Below are 21,178 nucleotides of genomic sequence, written 5' to 3'. Positions count from 1 at the left end.
CTTAAAGGCACTATACATAAGAATATTAGTTGTTTCAACCTACAAAAGTTATAACAGTTTTGACATAATGTCAAAAGATGTGTATGCATTGTGTTGCAGAGATATCGCCTGAAGTAGCATGCTAACCAGCTAGCCCTGAAAACCTCAGTCCAAAGCTCCTGTGCAAGCAGCATTAACACCAACACTCCCCCGGTAGTCTGGCTAACTGCACTGCTAACTGAGGTAACTAGCGAACAGTAACTAAAGTCATGCATTGAATACAGTTAGTGGCAGTTAGCAGTCACTCTGGCTGTATGAATTCCACAGGTAGCCAATTCTTACATATTGCACCTTTTTTTTTTAAATGTAAAGATTTGCTGCTTGTCTTTGTCATTGATGATAGTAAATGAAGTGTTTTTGAACTTTGGGCTGTTGGTTGGACTAAAGAAGCAATTTGAAGATGGCACAGCATGATAACTGATGAGATAATCGTTAGTTGCAGCCCTAACCCCTACATTTCTGCTCAGCTGTTGGAGAACCGCAGAGCAGCAGGTGCACACAATGCAGTTTGTATCACCACTTTGAAGTTGAGGTGGAACAAAAGTCAGGCTTTGTCAGGTAAGGACATGTCATCTGACGGCGTCACCCTCACGCCCCACCTCCCCTCGTCCTGCCGAAATTAAGCCATCTCCATCTTGTTTAGTCAGCTTGATGTTGGAGCTGTATTTTTCACAACATCAGCATGCAGCGGGGGGAACCCAGGGGACTCGGGCTCCGTTTGTGTGTGTGTGAAAGAGAGAGAGCGAGAAAGAGAGACTGCGAGGCTTGTCTCCAGTCAGTTGGAGTAGCCTCTATGTGTGTCATCTCCTGAGTGCAACACCAGCTTGGCCCACTTCTGCCTGACCGACTAGACTCTGCCGCTCATCTGGGCTCTTCTCTCTTGTCTCTTTGTGTTTAATTTGTTCTCTCTCCACTCTCTTTCTCTCTTCCCCGTGTGGGGTCCACTTCTCACGTCTCTTCTCGACAGTCAGAACAGAACAGGCAAAGCTCGCAAAGATGTAGAACGTCCCAGGTGACTCGGGCAGAAGGTTTTGACTCACAGCCAAGAACCCACGATGAATCAGACAGGACCACCCAGCGCAGATTCACACTCGTACAGTTCATATCCACACGAGTGCGCACACACATCTAGGTCAAAGAGTGAAAGGGGAAGAAAGGGGGGAACCTTTAGCCTACATCATGGCAGCTCTGTTTTCACAGGCTGCAGGGGCTCTGAGACCTGTGCTAGACGATACAGTCTCCCCTTTCATCTATAACTAAAACACCACCACAGATGATACATTACGCTTGACGTGTAGGGATGGTTGTCAGACCTTTCAGCCCTCGCATGCTGTCAATTGTCGGGTGATGCCTGAATCTCACAGACAGAGTTTTGTAATCTCATACCAAAAACAAATACATGATTGCTCAATTTTTTGTGTTTTGTTGTTATTTAATTTTGTGTTCATTTTGAATTTGGTGGAAACACAGCGCAGCAGAAGAAGATAAAATACACAAAGAGATTAAACATACAATATGTTATGTCTGCTGCTAGGGGACTCTGTATCAAAACAAAACTATCAAAAAGACGTTTGCTGAGTGTTGTTTGTGGAGAGCTGGGTGGAGGTGAGGAGAAAGTTGGGTGCAGACTCAGACCCTCTTGAGGACTAAACATCCGGAGTCACAGATTGTGGTTCGTGAGGACCGCTCAGAGATTACTTTTTTAACTTTTGGGATTAAAAAGAGGATTTATCTTCACTCCCGTTTATTATACTGATGGCAGCAGCAGAGTTGATTGTCGGGGGTTTATGTTCTGTAATGTCTACCGTCGACTCGAGCTGGAAAGGAAAATGTACTTTGTTTTCTTGAACAGCGAAAAGAAGAACAAAAGAAGAGGGAGAACCATGTTCTCTGGTTAGTGATGAGTTTAGTGATTGACCTGATTTCAAACACACAGACACACACACCATCGGTGCGTGCTGTTGCAAGGTGTGAACACACCATTGAGATATAATCAACTGTAAAGTCTATTTTAGCAACTTTAGTTTCCTGTCAGTCAACACTTGCATATTTACAGCAGTGAGGGAGCAACAGTATTATTCATTTGGAGTTGTGTTTGTGTCCACCCGGTGAATGTTAGTTCAGTATCCACGCCTCTCTAAGCTTAGTATTTTTATTCTACCTCCTCCCACTATTTTCGCAAGCTAGTCGCTAACTGTCTCTGTCTGCTGTTTGGTGCTGAGCAGGTAGTGTATGGTAGGTTTTGTAGAGCTCTTTTACTGAAATCAGCTGCCTGTTGCAGCTGGAAACGACACTGTGAGAGAGAAACAAAACAGTAAAGTTGCATGCTAGATCGGTAAAAGTGAAATTGGTAAAGTTGCAGGGAGCTGCAGATTCGGGTGATAATTCCGTTTAGGTTCGTCACTACAAGTGACCTCTTTACATCAATATGTTATTGAAATATTGATTAGCACTCCTTGAACAATGTTGGAAAATGTCACTGAAAATTGATTCTAGGATTGCCTTACTCCCAGTATGTCTTGCCTCACATTTAGTCAGAAAACTCTTTTTGGCTTTCCGAAAGTTACAGCAATGACAGCTCAGTGAGAGGTGTGCTCGTCAAATCAGGTGTGGGAAGGGTTTGTGTAGATGTCTTGCTGAAGGGAAGCACTTGTCAATCATTTGTTATACAGCAGAGTTGAGAGTGAAGCTGGTCCAGAGAAAATGCATGTGGATTTTTGAATTTGTTGCTTTTGAAAGACGACATGTCAGGCTCTCACCGCCCAGATCTTTTGAATGATTGGTCAGGCTGGGTTCTCAACAAAAGTACGTCGATAACACTGACATACTGACTGTTAGATTATGTCAAGTAGTCAGTTGAATTGATCTGAGACTTAATCTGACCATTTAGTTCACAGCTGATTCATTATTATGTCAGCTTTATACTCTTTTACTTATTTTTAAAGTAAGTAAGTAAAGGAATAGTTCAACATTTTAGCAGATACGCTTATTTGCTTTCTTGGCAAAAAATGGATGAGAAGATTGATACCTCTCTCATATCTGTCAAATTGAAGGCTACAGTCAGTGGTTAGCTTAGCTTAGCATAAGGACTGGAAATTGAGGGACGGATGTAGACTGGCTTAGTCCAAAGGTAACAAAATCTGCCTACGAGCACTTATGAATCTATATCAAATGGGTAATGTGTTGTACTTTTGATTGACCGGGAGCAGTGACTCTAGTCTTTATGCTGAGCTAAGCTAAATTGTTAAGATAAGCTTCATCAAACACTCTGCAAGAAAGCACATAAAACTATGAACTGTTCCTTTAAGACAAAATAAACACATTTGAGAAGTTTCTGAAAGAGAAAACTTTTTTTTTTAGTTACATAAAAATGGAAATGTTGCTTTTATGGCCAAAATTGGGGTATCATGAGAAAATATTCTCCAGACTTGAGGCCTGGAGATGGTGTTAGCAGGCAGCTCACACTCCACTCACACACATCACTGGGTAACTAGGAGACAGTGTCAGAATGATGGAGACGATGGACACATCATCATCATCCTTTGTGTGTGCGCGCCTGTGTGTGTGTGTGTGTGTGTTCGTGCTTTGCCTCCGTCCAGGGCCTTCCCCTTCACCCGTGGCCAAAAATGTCACTCCAGGCTGCCGTGGGCTCATTATGCCATTAGCTGCCTCAGGCCTCAGTCCATTTGCTGGGCAGGGAGTGTGACGGAGCCCTTTCACAGGGTCACCCCTCCTGCTGGAGGCCGGTCAGCTGAGAGGTGTGTGATGAGAGAGAGAGAGAGAGACTCCAACTCAGAGAATGTATTTGACACTAATCATGATGTAGCACAGGATGTGAGCTGTGTTACGTAGTGTAATCACTCCATATATATGATTTGCGCTGCTCCACAATGTCTGTTGTTACGTGTCTCTCAGACAATGTGCAGATCAAGAAGATGGATTCATTGTTTGCTCTGCTGTGAAGCAGTAAGTATAGCTTTTTAAGCGTGGCTCACCAAACCTCCTAAATCAAGTCTAATGAGGTATCCGTCTGTCATCTTAAGACGTAGATACACAGTCTCAGAGAGGTGATGTTCAGGCAGCGCTTCGCATCTCGGTGCGCGAGGGGTTAATCCATCAGAAGCAAGTATAGCCCAACCTATATTCCCCAGGCCTTTCCCGCCCATCCATCGCCTGAAGAGGACGACCAGCTTATTTTCTCTGCATATTAAAAACTGCCTTAAGAGGTGGCAGGCAGGGCCTCAGGAGGATGGGGATAGCAGGGGAGAAAGAAAAGACAGAAACTGGAGGGAAGAGGAGGGGTTGGGGTCTTTTCTTTTTTCAAATAAATGATTAACTAAATACATCCCCCATTCCTGTCCATTTTGAAAGAAGGGCCAGCTTTGATCACCGGCGCCCTTTGAAATGATCTGAGGAATGGGAGAGAGAGGCATGCGAGGGAGGGGCGGGGGGAAGTAAGAGAGACAGGGACAGGAAACGCCACACCTCCCTGCCTGTTGAGGGGAGACATCACAGGTACGCGTGCAGAGAGAGGAGACAGAGTGGAGCAGAGGGAGAGGCGTGGGGCGGCGAAGGGGGAAGTTTGCACCGTTAAGCTTTTGGATGATAACTAGGGTGGTGGGAGTTGTTGTGCGGCAGCGGGCTGTGTGGTAAAGTGAGCTGTTTGAAGGCCTCAGTGTGGATACGCCTGGGGATAGATTAGCTTCCCTTTAACCCCCAGAAATCAATGGGGCGGCAGATGTGTCTTTCCCACTCCAATGGCAAATTGGGCATCCCTTTCTTGTTGCAGGAGGTTGAAGTACTGCTGGATGTAAATCCCATATCTTACAGGCTCTGCCATGCTTGGTGGCCCCTGTAAAGAGCATGTTGCCAGCTGAGGCGGGAAGACACTCTCGAGCTTTCTCCTCTGCATATTTAAGTATTTATCCTGTTTGAAGCCATTCGGTTTTCTTTACATTCACAACAATGACCAGTCTAGTCATCGTGAACAATGCTCATCACAGTTTCAAAGAGCCCTAAAGGGACATAATGGAACTTTTTTCTTAAATTTACAATCATTAATGACAAAGAAAAGCAGCAAATACTCATATTTAAGCAGCTGTAAACGGTAAATGTTTTACAGTTTTGATTGAAAAATGCCGCATTTCGTAGGCTTACCCTGGTCTGTTGAATTCACTTCAGAGAGTGTATTAGTATTTTTAGATGTGACTCACCTCGCTAAGCTAAGAGACTTCTAACTTCCTCACCTTCGCACACATTTTTACTACACGAAGGTGTATCTGGCTGCATATTGCATTCACTACGAGCAAGGACATGAAGCCAACAGCACAAATTTTTGCAATTTTTGTTTCCTTGCATTAATTGTGTGCAACCTAAAAGCTTGTATATGTATATTTAACCTTGTATGTGTGGTGCTGCGATGGTCGAAAACAAGATCCTTATGTCAATGTTGAAACGCACTCTTCCATTAAAACCAACTTGTATTCTGACTGCTTTGAGTTGTACTGATGATTTGGTAGTTGGATGTTGTGGATTATGGAAATACTTAACTATAAACCGTATGTTATTTCATGTTTTCTTTCATCTCACATTTTTTTTTTTTTTAGGATAGATCACAACTGATGTGGTATGAAGTGGAAGTGGAACTTTTCTGATCGGGCTGAATTTAAAAAACACAACAGAACATTAGTGCCATTGTAGGTTTAAAAGAGAAAATTGCAGAGCAGTGGGAGGGCGGTAATGGTTAGACAAAAAAATGGTAATTTCCAAGATTAGAGTTGTAAATTTACAAGAGGAAAATCTCAGATATTCTGGGATAGTCATACATTCCTCTTAATTGTATGATTTTCAAATATTATAATATTAATATTCTATAGTTTTCCAAGACATAAATCGTGGAAATTATATGATTTTATTTCTCTGAATATTTATTTATTTATGTATTTATTTAATTAAAGACTGCCCTTGTACCCCAATGTAAAAAGAATTAGTTTACCTTTTAAAAAATGTTGGAAGCAAACAATAGTTCTCAGTTTTTGATCTTGTGTCCATTCAAGTATTTATAAATATTCATCTTGAACATGAGTTTGTTTACATAAATCTATTCAATCAAATCTGATTTGGGGCGATTAGCTAAAGCTAAACCACACTTGACATCTGCTCCTAGGTTGACGTAAGCTAGCAGAGTGATTTCATAGTAAATCGTATAAGTTTGGGTTCCTAGCCAACAAAAAATGTTTTTATATTTGCTAAAGATTATGGTTGCGGTTTGTTTCTCCTTCAGCTTCCATATCCTGAGCTCACCCGAGAGAGACACGGAAAGATGTGTTGGACCTTGATGTGATAATATCATGTTATTATGTTGTTATTATGTCAGATTTATCTAATTATAGCTGTGTAAAATAGCCAGCAGCCACAGACAGAACAACACTGGTGTAACACAACAGAGTATCTACCGTTTTAAGGATTCAAGGATTGACTTTTATTACCTCATCTAGAGATATTTATTATTCCGTCGGCATCTAACCAAAACTCCTGCTCATCAGATGCACAGCAGGTGCTTTGCATCAGTGATACTTTGTGTTCGTGGTGTTTTTCTATGCCGGCAAACTTGGGTACTTTTATGAAAGTCACCTGATACTTTTAATTTTGCAGCATGTCGGTTATTCCGTTGGAGAATCGGCTTAGCACTTTGGTTCCCATGAGGCCGCTGGATCCTCACTTTCATTAAAGTTGTTTGGAGAGTCTCTCAGCTTCGGTGCCTCATAAAACAAACTGCTATGATGAAAATAACTTAAAAACCACACAACCCCGACGCTGCTCCCCTGTTTTATTAGTACACGCACACAGAGGCAGACGCACACATACACAACAAAACGCTCTTGTGTTTGTTGAGGTTCTAATGAGTCCCAGTAGCAGCGGTTTGATTTTTTTTCTCTCCCCCTCCTAATTTGACATGCTTCACTTGGGCTGGGTCCCTCTCGCTTCGCAGACCTCAAATCCTCCATGCAGAGGCCTAATGAATCTTCTCCATGTACACAAACAAAGGACAAACAAAACAAGCCGGAAACACTCGCTTCCTTGAGCTTCTAATTGTCCCAAACACGTCAATCAATCACTGCAGCCTGCTTGAATCCACTTTTTCTACTGACAAAAGAGTTATTAGTCGCCCATGAGAACATATCACTCCTCAGATTGCCGCGTATTACTCTCATGTATCGGGTTACGACTGGCAGAGCTTCCTTTCATTTTGCTCTAGCAGTGTGAGAACAGTCGTACTCTCTGCTGCTTAGGAAGGTGACATGAAGAACAATGAGTCGGGGCCTCGACGGTCTCAGAGGGCTCTCCATGTTGAGTTTCAGCAGTAATTGAATCGGGGCTTTTGCTGCCCACAGAAGACAGTGTGAGTGAATTGTCTCAGATAGTTTATAGGGTAATAAAGTCCCTCCACACCAACACCTGCCAGCTGCGCTCAGCTTTGACCAAAACAGTCCATTTAATACCTCCCACTGTGCACCTGCAGCCCACCCGTAACGGTCAGCTCAATCACACCAGCAACACAGCCGATAGAAGCCGTCTCCTTCTGTCTCCTGGATGCTTTGGAAAGTTCTGATTTGGGTTATTAAAATGTTGACTCTATTAGCTCTGTGTTGTTGACCTTGTCTGCAGGTTATGCCGCTGTATCTTAGGCCAAGTGCAATACCTGCAACCGTTTTCTCTTATCTGATCCCCTCATCTGCCTGCTGTTGTAAATACTGAAAAGTGCTTTCCCTGGACTTCCTCTTCTCGTTGCAGCGGCTCCTTTTTTTTTTTTTCAAAACAACTTCTGTCTCTGTTGAAAGGAGTGGGTGAAGAGTAGGTGGACAAATGGATGCAGCGGCGATCCGATCCGAGGGTTTGTCACAAAGAGTCTTTCATACATTACGGGCAGTGTTTACTTAGGCCAGGTGTCGGCTTTGAGCTTTAGCCCGGTCTCTAATGTGCAAATATGAAAAATGCCTGCGATGAATAATGTTAATTACATCTCAGACAAAACCGCACTCTTAAAACTCCATTATTGGGCGAGCATGCATCTTCTCCCCGCTTTTTAGCAGCCAGCTTTCGGTTTATTATTAAGGAATTGTGCATTAACGGCAGTCAGCAGTTTTGGGCGCTGCAATCTCATTACATTTACAGGGAAGGGATGGAGAGCAACAAAAAAAAATTAATTGGAGGCATGCGACAGTTAGGACAGGAGCCTGGGCAAGGGCAGAATAAATCAGAGGTCAGTTTGACAGCTTTATGGCTCTGGAGAGAGAGAAGTGGTTAACTTTAATGGGAGGAGATAGAAATGTTGAGTTACTTTATTTTTCCCTTTGCCTCGCGCTCATCCCATCCCCTTCCCCCTCATCAGCTGAGGCACACAGCCCCTCACCCCTGAACTATTTAGACTCAGCTTGATATATAGAGTTAATTCAGCCCCCTCCGCGCAATAATTCATGCGTTTCATGCATTTAATGTCGAGCAGACACAGCGCGGGGTGGAATTGTTAATTTTCTGCGCAGAGATTGCAGCCTTCCTCCCTCCCTCCCTCCCTCCTTCTGCACACACACACCTCCATCCTGCCTGTCACCTACTCTACACACTGCCTCCCCCCCACATGCTCCTGCATCCTCCTCTCCTCCTCCTCCTCCTCGCCCTGCTCCACCTTCTTGTATTTTTTTTCCATTACTTTGCAAGTTAATTTGGCTAAAAGAGTGTCCACTCCCTGCAGTATTTCCTGCGGCATCAGGTTTCGTCTTCTCTTTAAAAAAAAAAAGCTTGGTTGTTACTACGGGAGCCAAATCTGCACACGAGTCCTCATCTCTCCCCCTCCCACCACCACCACCCCTAAACTGGACTCTCACCCTCCTGGCCTTTCGATCACGTCCTGCCCTCACCCCCATCCCCAAGTTCACGAAGGTCACCCACACAAGGGGCCAGCCCCCCAACCTCCCCGGTGACTTGAGCCTTGTGCAATTATAATCGGGGGGAAACGCTGGCTAGTAAAGCAACCAGTGAAGTGGCTTCTGCGGGGTAATGGGGCCCTGCTCTCCATGCACTTGATTTAATCCGGGCCGACCTCTGTGTGTGGTGAGTGGGGGTGGTGTGCGTGTGTGCATGTGTGTGTTCTGGGATTGTTGTATGCTTGTGGGAGCAGATGGATGGGGTCACACCTCGTAAGACATTATGAGTTCTGTTAGCATATTATACCACATAGTGTGCACAAAAATGACTGAAATGTAGGGCCGCACGGGTTATTTTCATTATTGATTAGTCTGTTCGTCATCGTTAGATGAATTGTTCCGTCTATAAGTGTTAAATGTGTCCAACGCAAGTTTGCAGAGGTGAAAGTGATGCCTTAAACTGTTTAAAGGGGCTCTATGTAAGAATCTGTAGCAATATGGATTAATTAGAACCAGAGATATCAACTTTTCTATTCCATGTGTTCTTCTTCCTTTGCAAAACCTGGCATCTACATTACCCACAGTGCAACTGAGTGACATCACTGGAGGCAATTTATCAGATTACATGGAGCTTTACAACTTTTTTCACATATGCAGCTGTAAATATTTTACTTTAATGTGTAAAATTGACTCTAACTTGGGTCAAAACTGTAGCAACATCAAGCTTGCCCAAGCCGTGTTCAGTGTCCGTTGTCTTTTTCTGCGTTGGAAGCGTGTTCATGTGTTTGTGTTGTGTGCATTTGCAGTGCATTTCCGAAATGCTGTCAAAATGATGATGCTTTCTTAATTGCTTGTGTTTTCTAAAGTTGCACAGTTTTTTGCCCTTGTCACCGCACAGTATTTATTCACTCTGTAATGATACAACACAAAGAAAAGCAGCAATTTCTCACATTTGAGAAGCTGAAAGCGATGAATGTTTTGACATTTTTCCTACATAAAAGACAGAAGCGATTAACCAAATAAAGAAGCACTGTTTGACTCATTTGATTAAAAGTGTCTGCAAATGAAAACAAACTGTAGTTACAGATGTTTGGTTCTGACATTTTAATCAAGTTATCTGGAATTACAAGTGTAGCTCAAGCAGAAAGGTCTAATTAACCTCAGTGACTCTCTTCTTCTCTTTGTCTACATTTGTAACTTGGTGTTCAAAGACGTCCAGACTTTGCAAGCTTTGCATTTTTTTGTTGTTTTTTTTTCCCTTGCAGGTTTGAGCTGTGGCAGCGTTTTGGTTTCTGCAGTGTTTCAGAGGCCTTGGCTCAGACCAGCCATCCAAAGATAAACAGTGAAAAGCATTTTCCCCCAGGCCTTGTACACAACAAGTATAAAGTTGAAGCCGTCACCTTAACTCCAACTATGGAAACTATCTCGAGCAGAAGTTAGCATAGAGAGAAAAAAAAATTACTTCTGTTAGGTCTGGCAGAGTTGCAGAGCACATTGTTTTCATTTATTTATTTTATTTCAGCTGGCAAGGTAGAGGTGAGTTAAGTTTTTTTTTTTTTCCTTTCTTTTAGCAGTAGGAGGGAAAAAAAAAAAAAAAAGGAGGTCACATTTGTTGGCAGTGCTGTGGGAGTGCGCTGATACGAGTACGAGGGCTTTGTGTCAGGAGACATTTTGTGGCAGGCAGGAGAGAAACCTAGTGCTGTGACAAGGGTCTTTTCTCTTCTTTAAAAGGCGTGGCGACCCCCGTGACCCGCTGAGTTGAAATTGAGGCCACTGCTGATTCTCGCGACCTGATTGGAGGGAAAAAAGTTTGTGAAGGCGATCGCGAATGAAAATAAAAGCAAAGGAGGATGTCGGATTTTTTAGAAACTGTACAAATCATATGGCGTATGTGAGAGGGAGTGTCGGTCGCCGCTGCTCAGACAACACAACTGACCTAAACCCTGAGGCGGTCAGCGGGTCGTCAGTCTTTTTCGGCTATGTACTGTTAGGGCCTGGGAGGAGATCTCATTGAGCTGTTTCTGCACCCGCACACATATTTATGTACGCTATTCACACATGACCGTGGACTTTAATGCATTTAAATGGCCTATCTAGTGGAGCGCTGATATTATACAACACTTAGAGCAGCTCAAAGATAAAGCTGATGACATTATATTCATATTAATGGTTTTTATTGGCCTCCTTTGATGTTCAGATTGTTGATAAAATTGTGCTTTGATTGGTCTTTGAGAGCAGACACTAAACTGTAACAGATGGCAGCCTGCAAAGATTACAGAGCTTCTATTCAATACACCAGTGCTGAAACGATTAGCTTATTAACCGATTGATAACCAATTAATTTTTCGAAACTCATCGAGCTCAATGAGCGCTTCTCAAATGTGAGGATTCACTGCTTTATTTGATTTTACGTTCTAATATCTTTTTGACTGTTGTTTCGGACGAAACGAGTCCTTGGAAAAACATCACCTTGGGCTCTGGGAGCTTGTGATTGGCATTTTGGACACTGATTAAATGATTAATTGGTTGGTCTGAAAAAATAATTGCCAAATTAACAAGTAATGAAAATCACCATTAGTCGCAGCCCTTGCGCTTGTCAGTCGTGTAGGAGAAGTCAGATGGAGAACGTTTGACATACGGACGGGTGACAAATTAAAGGGAAAACCTGAATAAATTAGCTGAGAGCCTAAACAAATGCAGATGCTTGCGTACAGGACTACTGCATGATTCATTTAAGCAATTAACATCCTTTCATGCTCTGTGACAGTGGGTCCAGTTAACCTCGATTTTGGATCACGATGAAAACATCCTGGTGTTTTTATTCTACGATGAAACAATTCTTTCCAGATGGGAGCGGCATCTGAAAGGTAGACGATCTAGCCTCCATCTGCATGGGGTCACCAAAAGGTTTGATGTATGAAAATGATGTTAAATATACTCCAAATAGATTGTGGAGCTAGATGTTTAGATGGTCTTCTTTACCGTCATCATCAATTGGAATATCTTTTGGAAGAATGGTGTTCAGAGACCTTGAGAGTTTACTGTATGGCAGGGAGCCCTGAAGCTGTTGTGGAGGCTCATGGTGGTGCAAAACTTTTACTTCAGGGTAGGGCTGGACAAGATATGAGTGACAATATATATTATAGAGTCTGGACATGGTTATATCGTGATATGGCTTAGAGTTAGGGTCGTCTTTTCCAGGTTTTAAAGGCTTTATTGCACTAAAGTGATTTAAAGTTCTTATACTTGTCTTTACCCACTGAGTCATTATATCCATTTTACTGGTGATCCTCACAATATTGTCGCCATGTTGATATTGAGGTATTTGGTCAAAAAATATTGAGGGCCAAAAATGCATGGCTGGTATCAGTATTGATTCTATGGAAAATGAGTATTAAAACCGTTCCAAATATTCAATATCGATATTTCAATATTTTTGAGAGCACTACTCGTCCATAATCACAGACGAGCCAGATATTTTACAGAATTTGATGACTGCGACCACATTTTAATTGTAAATGCTTTGGTTACATTTGAAAATACATTAAACAGAGCTGGAACCTCTTCCATCATGCAATCGCTCAAATGTTGGAATGATTCATAAACATAAACATAAACTGCTCCAGGGACGGATGAATAGCATATTTTAAACACTTAAAGTGTGAAACACACATCTATGGGTTCAAAATGATCTTCATTTCTGCATAATTGTCGTTCCTTTTCAGCTGATAGTTGTCTTCCCCTGCATATGTCAACCGTCAGCCTTCCCTCTGTTACATCATCCCATCATACAAAACTGGCATGTTTCTAAGCCCACAGTCATTATTAAAATGTCACTTAAAAAACAACTAAAAAAGTCCCAGTGTGAATCAGTTAATTTACACTGTGAATTAGAAAATAATCAGCAGGCTGCCTGACACCGTATCATGGGTCATGTTTGGCCTGTGGGCCATCGGCATCACCGCCTTACTTAATTGCCACCCATGTGTATAAATATCATCCGAAAAGTTAGATGTGTGCGCCTTTAGTAAAAGTTGGAATAGCAGCATGTGGAGCTAATAATGTAAAAAGTGATTTAAGTTTCGCACAGATGCCCCCAATTTGTTTCCCCCAGGTTCACAGAAGTGCAGCAACAGCAGAAACACAGCGACGGCACGGAGATCGCATTTGTTTGAGAAAATTACCACGGCTGCATGCTTTATGATCTTAAGAAGAAAAAAAAAAAAGAAAAAACACTCACAAAGACGGAGAGAAAAAATCTCGGTCCATTTGTTAAATACATATTAACAGCTTTCTTCCACTTCAGCGTTGAGGAGGTGCAGGGACGCGCTCCATCTTTTGAGAGGATGCGTCCCCGCTCTAATCAATTCAGGTAGGGCAGCATTATCAGTGGAGCTGCCACCAGAGCCGCGCTGCACAATAACTCAAGGAGGGCATTTGAGAAGTGTGTGAGTTTGATCCTGTGCCAGGGTGATGAATAGCTGTTTTTTCTCTTTTGTTGCCCATCAGCACTTTTATTCCGCAGTTAATCCGCCAGGCCCACACTGTAATTTTTCACCTTGCCATGTGATTGTGTGTTTGTGTGTGTTTCCCGCGTCTCGCTGTCAATGGAGGGGCTCCCGCTCCCTCACATAAACACAAACACCTGCATCCGCCCCGCCTTGCCCTGCTCGCGTTCGGAGGCTGATTTAAAGGTGCATGTGTGCGCAGATAGGATTGACATCTCGTGAAAAGTTAGTGAGCGGTCTTTTACAACATGTCAGCAGGACGCGGTTGGGTGGAGGCGCTTGTTACCGGGGTGTGTCAGGTGTTAAAAGGATTGTCGTGTTGTTGCAGATAATGCAGTGTAGCCACTTGATTTACTACAGTGATGGAGGTGAGGCTTTCTACTTGGACCTTCTCCAACTGAAACCACATCTACGCTGAGCCGGTTAAATCTGAGAGATCTTTTTTCTCTCCGTTTTCCTTGTATCCACAAAGAATTTGTCATCTTTCACACAGAAATTGATCTGCAAATATTCTGCAAAATGTAAAAACTCTGGCCTGATGTTTCAGGGAAGACTACTACTGAAAACTGATTTTGCGCTTTTGAACCACGAGTTAATTTGTGAGTACTCTTCTCCAAATGTTGGCTGTGATTTCGTTGTGTGCCGACGGAAAGAGAACACGAAAATGTTCCAGTTTTTCAGGTGTTTTAGTCTGAAATGAATGAAACCTACCTATAAAGGACAGTGTCGACGGACAGTGTTTTCACACTTCACACACATTTTTCAGATTCACTGACTTTGTGTGAATGCAATCTCGGTGGCCACGTTTTTATTTTTTTCCCCCCTGGGAAACATCTGGCAGCTTGTATTAGATCCTTTACAGCAGACGGGGTTACAGCTCGACTGCACAAACAAATGCTTAACGAAGTGGAATGGCCTGAAATTCGGTCCCCACCTCTTCCTCTTCCTTCTCCACCTCTTGTTCCTCAGACCTGCTCTCATTAGGGAGTTAGGGGGGGTCCTCGTGGTCATATTTTAATACAAGCCTGAGCACTCTGAGCCCCTCCTCAGCCTCGCGCTCGCCACGTCTCTTCGTGGCGGAGGGGCTAGCATTCCTCCAGAGAGCTGTTCTACATACGGCGGACAAGGAGCACAGCTTCGCGCAAAAGCCTGCTGAGACTCCACACCATTTATCTCTCAGCTGCAAGGTTGGGCCAGGACTAATTGACTGAGCTGAGTGTGCGAGAGTACATATGTGTGTGTGTGTGTGTGTGTGTGTGTGTGTGTGTGTCAGTCCTAGTCCCTTGAAGCATGGCGCATTAGTAGAGCCTGAGATGATAGGATGTGGTAAAGAGAGAGTGAGAGAGAGGCCAGCCTGTGTTGTGAGCCCATCAGAGGGGGCTCGGATAAAAAGCTCTCCTGTAAAGTCAGTTATTGCTCCGGCTCTCCCAAATACGGCCAGTTAAACTGTGCTCGGGGAGCAGACACATTTGAAGGAAGGTTCTGGTTTCAATGTGGATCTTTTTTGTAGTCTTGGCCATCATTTATCAGTTAGGTTACAGTTGTACTCATGAAACTGCTTAGATCTGGGAACATGTGGACACAAGGGGTCAGAAGTTTAGGCCGGTTGTAAAAACAAACACTTTATTTTGTGGGGAAACCAAAAGTGTATGCACCTGAAATGTTGGGGGCCCAATTCAAAAAATTCCCAGGGGGCTTCTCCAACCTCCATTTATCACCATAATGTTATAAATATTTTGACACTAATGGAAAATGTACAAAAACCAAACCTTTGTTTTTTTTTGGTATTTCCAACGTTCACATTAGAAGAATTTTCAAATGTCAGTAACAATAAAAACCTGAACAATTAATAACCAAATTCAATTTTAACTAAAAACATATTGCGTTTTATAAGGCCAGTGATAATCAATACAAATAAAGCATTGATGCCTTTATGGAGATTTAAGGGCGTTGATAGTTTTCATTGCAAAATATGCCAATATGTGTGACCATCGGGGTCTCCCCTTCCCACATTATTTAAGGTGTCCCCAATCATTTGCCTGGTTTTCCTCTCCCTTTGTCAGTGCCGGCACGTTTTTCTGACAGTTGCACGCCACAGAGCATCAAAACAAGAAACTCCCAACAAGAAGGATTCATGGCCGAGAGGAAGAATTTGTCCGACTTGCTAGTTGTAATTTCTGTACAGCGAGAACCTACCTTCTCCTCTCTCCATCCCCAAGAAGCAGAGCTGGTGCAGGGGCAGAGGCAGAGGCATTCTTCAGCTGAATATTTCAGTCTAGTCTGCCTGAGTCATTGATCGTTTATTTGACTGAATTTTGTGATAGTTGGAATCCAATGCTCTGACCATGGCTCTGAAACCTGAAGAATCAAAAGAGCCAGTTGAAACGAGCCAAATCCATCCCCCCCGTTAAAAATTAACTAATCGTCTGCTGTGTACAATGATGATTAAAGCAAGCTGAGAAACACTACACATCTTTCTACCCAACACGGGCTTAAATTCAAGGTATTCCCTGTATTTCATACTCTAGGTGAGTAACAGGGCCTCACAGCTGAGCAGCATGTCCATTAGAGGGTAGATATCCTACGTTATAGTATGTTCTGTCTTTTCATCTCATTTTAGACGAGTTTGACAAGAATAAATCATGACTCAGTGAGGGAATTGGTGAAGAATTGGACCAATAAGCAGAATCAAAATGGCTTTGCTGTCAATAAAATCATCCTGACATTTACAGGAGACAGCTGACTTCATTTTAGCCATGTAGTCATGTTCCCGGATCTCAGCACATCACTTGGGTTGGACGTTACTGTTACCCCTAGGATTGATTGCCAAAACTACTAAAAATGAGTCAAACTGAAATGATTATATTTAAGTGTTGCTGCCTGTTTGAACCCCCGTCCTCGTGTAGTGCAGCACGGACCTCGTGCTCTTTCTCTGTGTTCCTCTCACCACTCTGCTCTGGACTTTATCAACACATTGTTTAACTTGGCCTCCTCCCAATGTAAGCCCAAGTACAGCACAGAGTTGGCTGTCTCACCGTCCACAGGGAGTGGGCTGAGCTGTGTGTGTGTGTGTGTGTGTGTGTGTGTGTGTGTGTGTGTGTGTTTGTGGGCACAATTTTTTTTGGGTTGGGGGGGGAGTGGAAGCACCTCATTCTCCTGGACCAGGAAGCTTTGAATCATGCTGGCTCTTCCTGGAAGGACCCAGAGGGAGCCGGGCCGGGCCGGCTGGACTCTGGCAGGCTGTCTGAGCCGGAGCCTGGCCTCTCGCTGACACCAAGCTGGTGGCGAGAGCAGTTCTTACCTCACCCTCGCAGAAACAGGCCACGCCCTCCCTCTGCTCACCAGGTTGGCACGCTGCAGGCGTTTTCCTGTACTGGGAAGTGTTTTCAGCCTTGGCTGCGGCTGTGGCTTGCACTGATAACCTCAGCCTCTGGAACTTTGAAAACAAGAGTTTATTGATCGGCTGTAAATAGCACAAGGTGGGCTACAGTAGCTCAGATTTCAAGCGCTGCCCTGTTTGTGTATTCCAAGACTAAATTTTCATTACCGATGCCACTAGTTCAACAATTCCGCAGTTTGAAGGCATTCACTTTGGCATGTTCACCGAGCTAAATATAAGTGTGTCAAGCTGTCACCTGCCTACGCTGTCACAGCCTTCGTTTAGTTCATGGAAATCACACTCTCCCCAGCCTGAGGTGCCGAGGATCTGGGCATGTAAGTTGATATTAATAGTAGAGCCGGGCTGGTGCTGCGGGGTGTCCACACCTTCCTGTTTTTTCTTCCTTCAGTTAGGCTTTTGGTTTTGGCCCCCTCGCTGACAGATTTACCTCTGGAGGAACTCCAGCAACTGAAAGGGAAAAAAGGCCTCCATTGTTCAGATGGGGCTCTAGTGGAAAGAAAACAAGCTTTTTTTTTTTATATAGAAAATAACAAGGGGGTAATAATGGATTGCAATATCAATAGTATAAACCACCTCGTCATCGAGACTTGTGTTTGTTATTTCTAAAGGGGATAGAGGTGTTTTTCCAGTAAAGTGTGCCTCTTTGGGTTAAAGTGTAAAGTCTCTGTGAGTCTTTGAGGAGGTTCTCATTTCTGAGTCTCTGAAGAGGCTCGCCTCGCTCCGGCGTTTGATAGGAATCAGCTGTAAGCGGGATGGATATTGCTGTGCGTTTTCCTGCTGCACTCTGTCAGATAACTTTAACAGTTGTCTCTCCTCACAATTTCCCTGTCAGACTCCGCTGGGAAATTAAGTCAGGAGAAGTAACTGCTCAAGTTATCCAACTCTATCTTAAAGCGAGTGCTTCGTGTTTTTAGAGTCTTGGCGAGGATTACCACAGGACTCACATTGAGACGTTGCATGGAAACTCAAAGAGGTTGTAGCTTCAGCTAGAAGATAAATACCGACTCCAGAGCTGCAGTGCATTTGACGACTCATTGAAAGATTTCATCTAAAGCTTTCCTGAATGAGATATAATTTGACAGCTTACTAAAAATAACCAGTCGGATAATCTTAATCTTTCTGTCCATCCAGTACAGATAAAAATATCCCGCCTCTGACTGAATGTGAACTAAAAAAACTCAACACTTCATCAGTCAGCACAACGAGGCAAAGCTCTGTTTCTCCCAAAAGATGATGCACTGTCCAAATATTTCGCTCCATCTGACGACTGATAAAAACCCCCATGGTTTCAGTGCGCGTTCTGTATTTTCACCACATACTGAGAATGTGGTTACACTGGCTGTGAGAAATTGTTGTACAGTAGGATTTATGGTTACTTAATACAATTCAAACAGATTTAAATCAAAAGACTATTCCTGTGTAACCCTACGTCGTTTTAATCTTCAGAGCTTTAATGATATGTGAGTCATATTATTTTTGCTGTTATGTTAAAAAAAACGCAGCAGCTGTTGAAGATTTCTCATCATAATTACCAGACAAATGTTGAAATCAACTCAGACGCTACAAAGTGCTCAGAGCACATACCTGTGCCAAGCCTGAACAATCCTCGACATTTGTTTTTTATAATACAGATTTTCGCAAGTCTAGTCAGGATCAACATGTTGATAAACAATCGTACACCTTCCAGATTCATTCATGTTTTACATAAAGAGGCGGTGATATTTCGGCCAAACATCGGTATCAGCCAATATTCGCCCTGTTGACCGCTATCGGCCTCTTGGCAACGGCAGAGTTTGATGATGTCATGTAGGATCAAGGAAGTTGTTGTGGTCGTTGATGAACAACCACCATTGCTGATACAAATCTATCTGGCGTGACTCAGGCAGATATGTTCACGGACAAGGTAATGTTTTATTCATGTTACGTTTAATCACGTTCGCCGACTCACTCTCTGACGAATAACGGAAGTAACAGCGACGGGCGACCAAATGACTTAGTGAATGAATGACTTTAAAACAGCTATTTTTTTTATAGTGAAAATGTATTTGTTTTCCATGCAAAAATAAAATAAAATAAACAACAGAAAACATTGGCATCAGCTATCAGCCAAACTGTTATTTTAATTTTAAACATTGTTGTTGGCCCAGAAATTCACAATCAGTGCATCCCTAGTTTCACTCAAGTAAGCGCATTAGCTCATGTGAGATTGAAAATAAAAATGATATGAATATGCACCAAAACATGTCTGCAGTTGGTTCGTCTTTGGCAAAACCCTTACACCAGTGTTTTCAGTCCTGTTACTGGCGGCTCCCTGCGCTTGTTTCACATGTTTCCCTGCTCCAACACACCTGATTCAAATGATCAGCTCGTCATCAAGCTCTGCTGAAGGCTGAAAATGAGCCGTTCATTCAAATCAGGTGTGTTGGAGCAGGGAAACGTCGAGAACATGCAGAACAGGGTTGAAAAACATCCATTTAAATCTCTTACCTTTTTGACATGGTGCTGAAAACAGAACCCTCTGGCTGTGAGGTAATTATCACAAGAAAATATATATATATATATATATATATATATATATATAAGTATATAAAAGTGGCTCTTTTGTGGCTAAAACTGAGTCAGAGTTTTTAACTTTGAACGACCCTGTCTGAAATTCCAAAAGATAATGCTGACTCACTATCCTTTTCTTTCTTCTCTTCTGCGTTGCCTTGCAGCAATCCGGCTTGCCAATCACAACTAACTCCTAAGCAAGTAGTAATCTGTGATGGTTGAACTCCTACAGTTTTGCGCTGCACTTCAGCTGCAGAGGGTCACTCTGGTTCAATAAGTCAGAAAAGCCTTAAATGTCTCATCGGCACCAGAAACAGTTGTGAAATCTCCTCCTAATATCTTTCAGCATTGATGTATTTCGTTCCCTGAGGATATGGTTTCTGATGTGGACTGAAAACATGTTGAGTATGGATTTTCCGGATTTATCCATCACTTAAATGTTTCATTGAGAAAATGTACGCCTCCATTAAACTATTCCCAGCAGTTTTGGGGAGTTAACTGACACATGTAGAAGTGTATTGCTGTTAGATATCTCCTCTAAATGTCAGAACCTGCACTGTGAAGCTTCAGAACAAGAGTCCGCCCCTCCCCTTCAGCAGTGAGCCCGAGGCTTCACTAGCACTTCATCACATCCTTAGAAAGTAGAGTCTTAGTGGAGCAGACCCGAAGGCTTAATGTCAGCAAATTAATTATGGATTCACCCAATTAGTTCACAAACTACACTGTGTTCGAGGGAAAATGATCATTCCCCCAAATGACTTGTCTCTTCAGTCTTTTCCCCAGTGTGCATTGTGCCTCTCTCAGAACTGTGTGTACAGTATGCGTGTGTGTGCGCTCGCCTCCATGTGTGAAGCGACACACAGCAGGCAGGTAGCCTGACCTTTTTAATTATTCAATCCTTCTAACTCATCCACTGACGCTGCCTCAGCCAGCTCCGTCTCCAGTTTTTTAGCGATCTCCCTCCTGTCCAAACATATTTCCGTCTGTCTTTAAACAAAAGGAAACAGATTCTCTGCTCTTTTCTTAACGCTCTTCCAAAATCACACTGATCTGCGTCAACACATGAAGTGATACTGTAACTGTAATGACTGTTTTGACTGTGCGAGATTGCCTCAGATCTGTAGCTTCCCCCCCCAAGTGTCGAATAAAGTAAGTAATCACTGCTTTTCTAATGAGAATCTGTCAGGGGCGGTGCTCGTATCTGTTTACCAAACCAAATTATTTTCTTACTTCGACAAAGTCAATTAATCACACCCGAGACAATTCTGTTAGTGTTTGCCTCTCAATAGGAAGATGGATTGCAGCAAAGGCGGTGTCATCATTAAATTTCATCGCATAACAAGAAGATGCTGTTGCAAATTAATTCAATTTGACTTTTGGTTTTTCACATTCACTCGAGGTTAAACTCATAATGTCGGGTGGAGACTGAAACTAGGACTGCTAATTAGTATTTTCATCACTGATAAATCTATGGATTGCTCTTGTGATCGATTGAGGAATTGTTAAGTCAATAAAACATCAAAATATAATGTAAAATGCCATAACAATAAAAAGATATTAAAAAAGCAGCAAATCCTCATGTTGCATGTTTTTGAGACGGTCGGGCTAGCTGGTTAGCATGCTAACTTCAGTATCTTTGCAAGACAGTACACCATATTGTCAGAAATGTTATTACAGTTGTAGTCAACTTTTGAATGTTTTCAACAAAAATTCTTACATATTGCACCTTTAATTAGACAACAAAAAGTAAATTAGTT

The 21,178-nt window shown here is 42.8% G+C and overlaps 1 protein-coding gene across 2 annotated transcripts in view; it reads left to right on the top strand.

The window, feature by feature from the left end:
- Positions 1-21,178, top strand: part of LOC141015293 (C-terminal-binding protein 2) — a 109,195-nt gene that overhangs the window by 23,531 nt on the left and 64,486 nt on the right. Inside the window, exon 1 of one of the 2 annotated variants that reach the window (XM_073489277.1) lies at positions 19,313-19,400. The exons of the other annotated variant lie outside the window; for it this stretch is intronic. The gene's annotated coding sequence lies outside the window, so the exon portion shown is untranslated. Of the gene's footprint in view, positions 1-19,312; positions 19,401-21,178 lie in introns of those variants that run through there. 2 annotated transcript variants of the gene reach the window in all.

The sequence above is a fragment of the Pagrus major genome, chromosome 20 (genome assembly GCF_040436345.1).
Source record: "Pagrus major chromosome 20, Pma_NU_1.0".
In the NCBI taxonomy this organism is placed as follows: domain Eukaryota; kingdom Metazoa; phylum Chordata; class Actinopteri; order Spariformes; family Sparidae; genus Pagrus; species Pagrus major.
The sequence above is the reverse complement of the archived record's forward strand: the minus strand, read 5'-3'. Positions and strand labels throughout refer to the sequence as shown.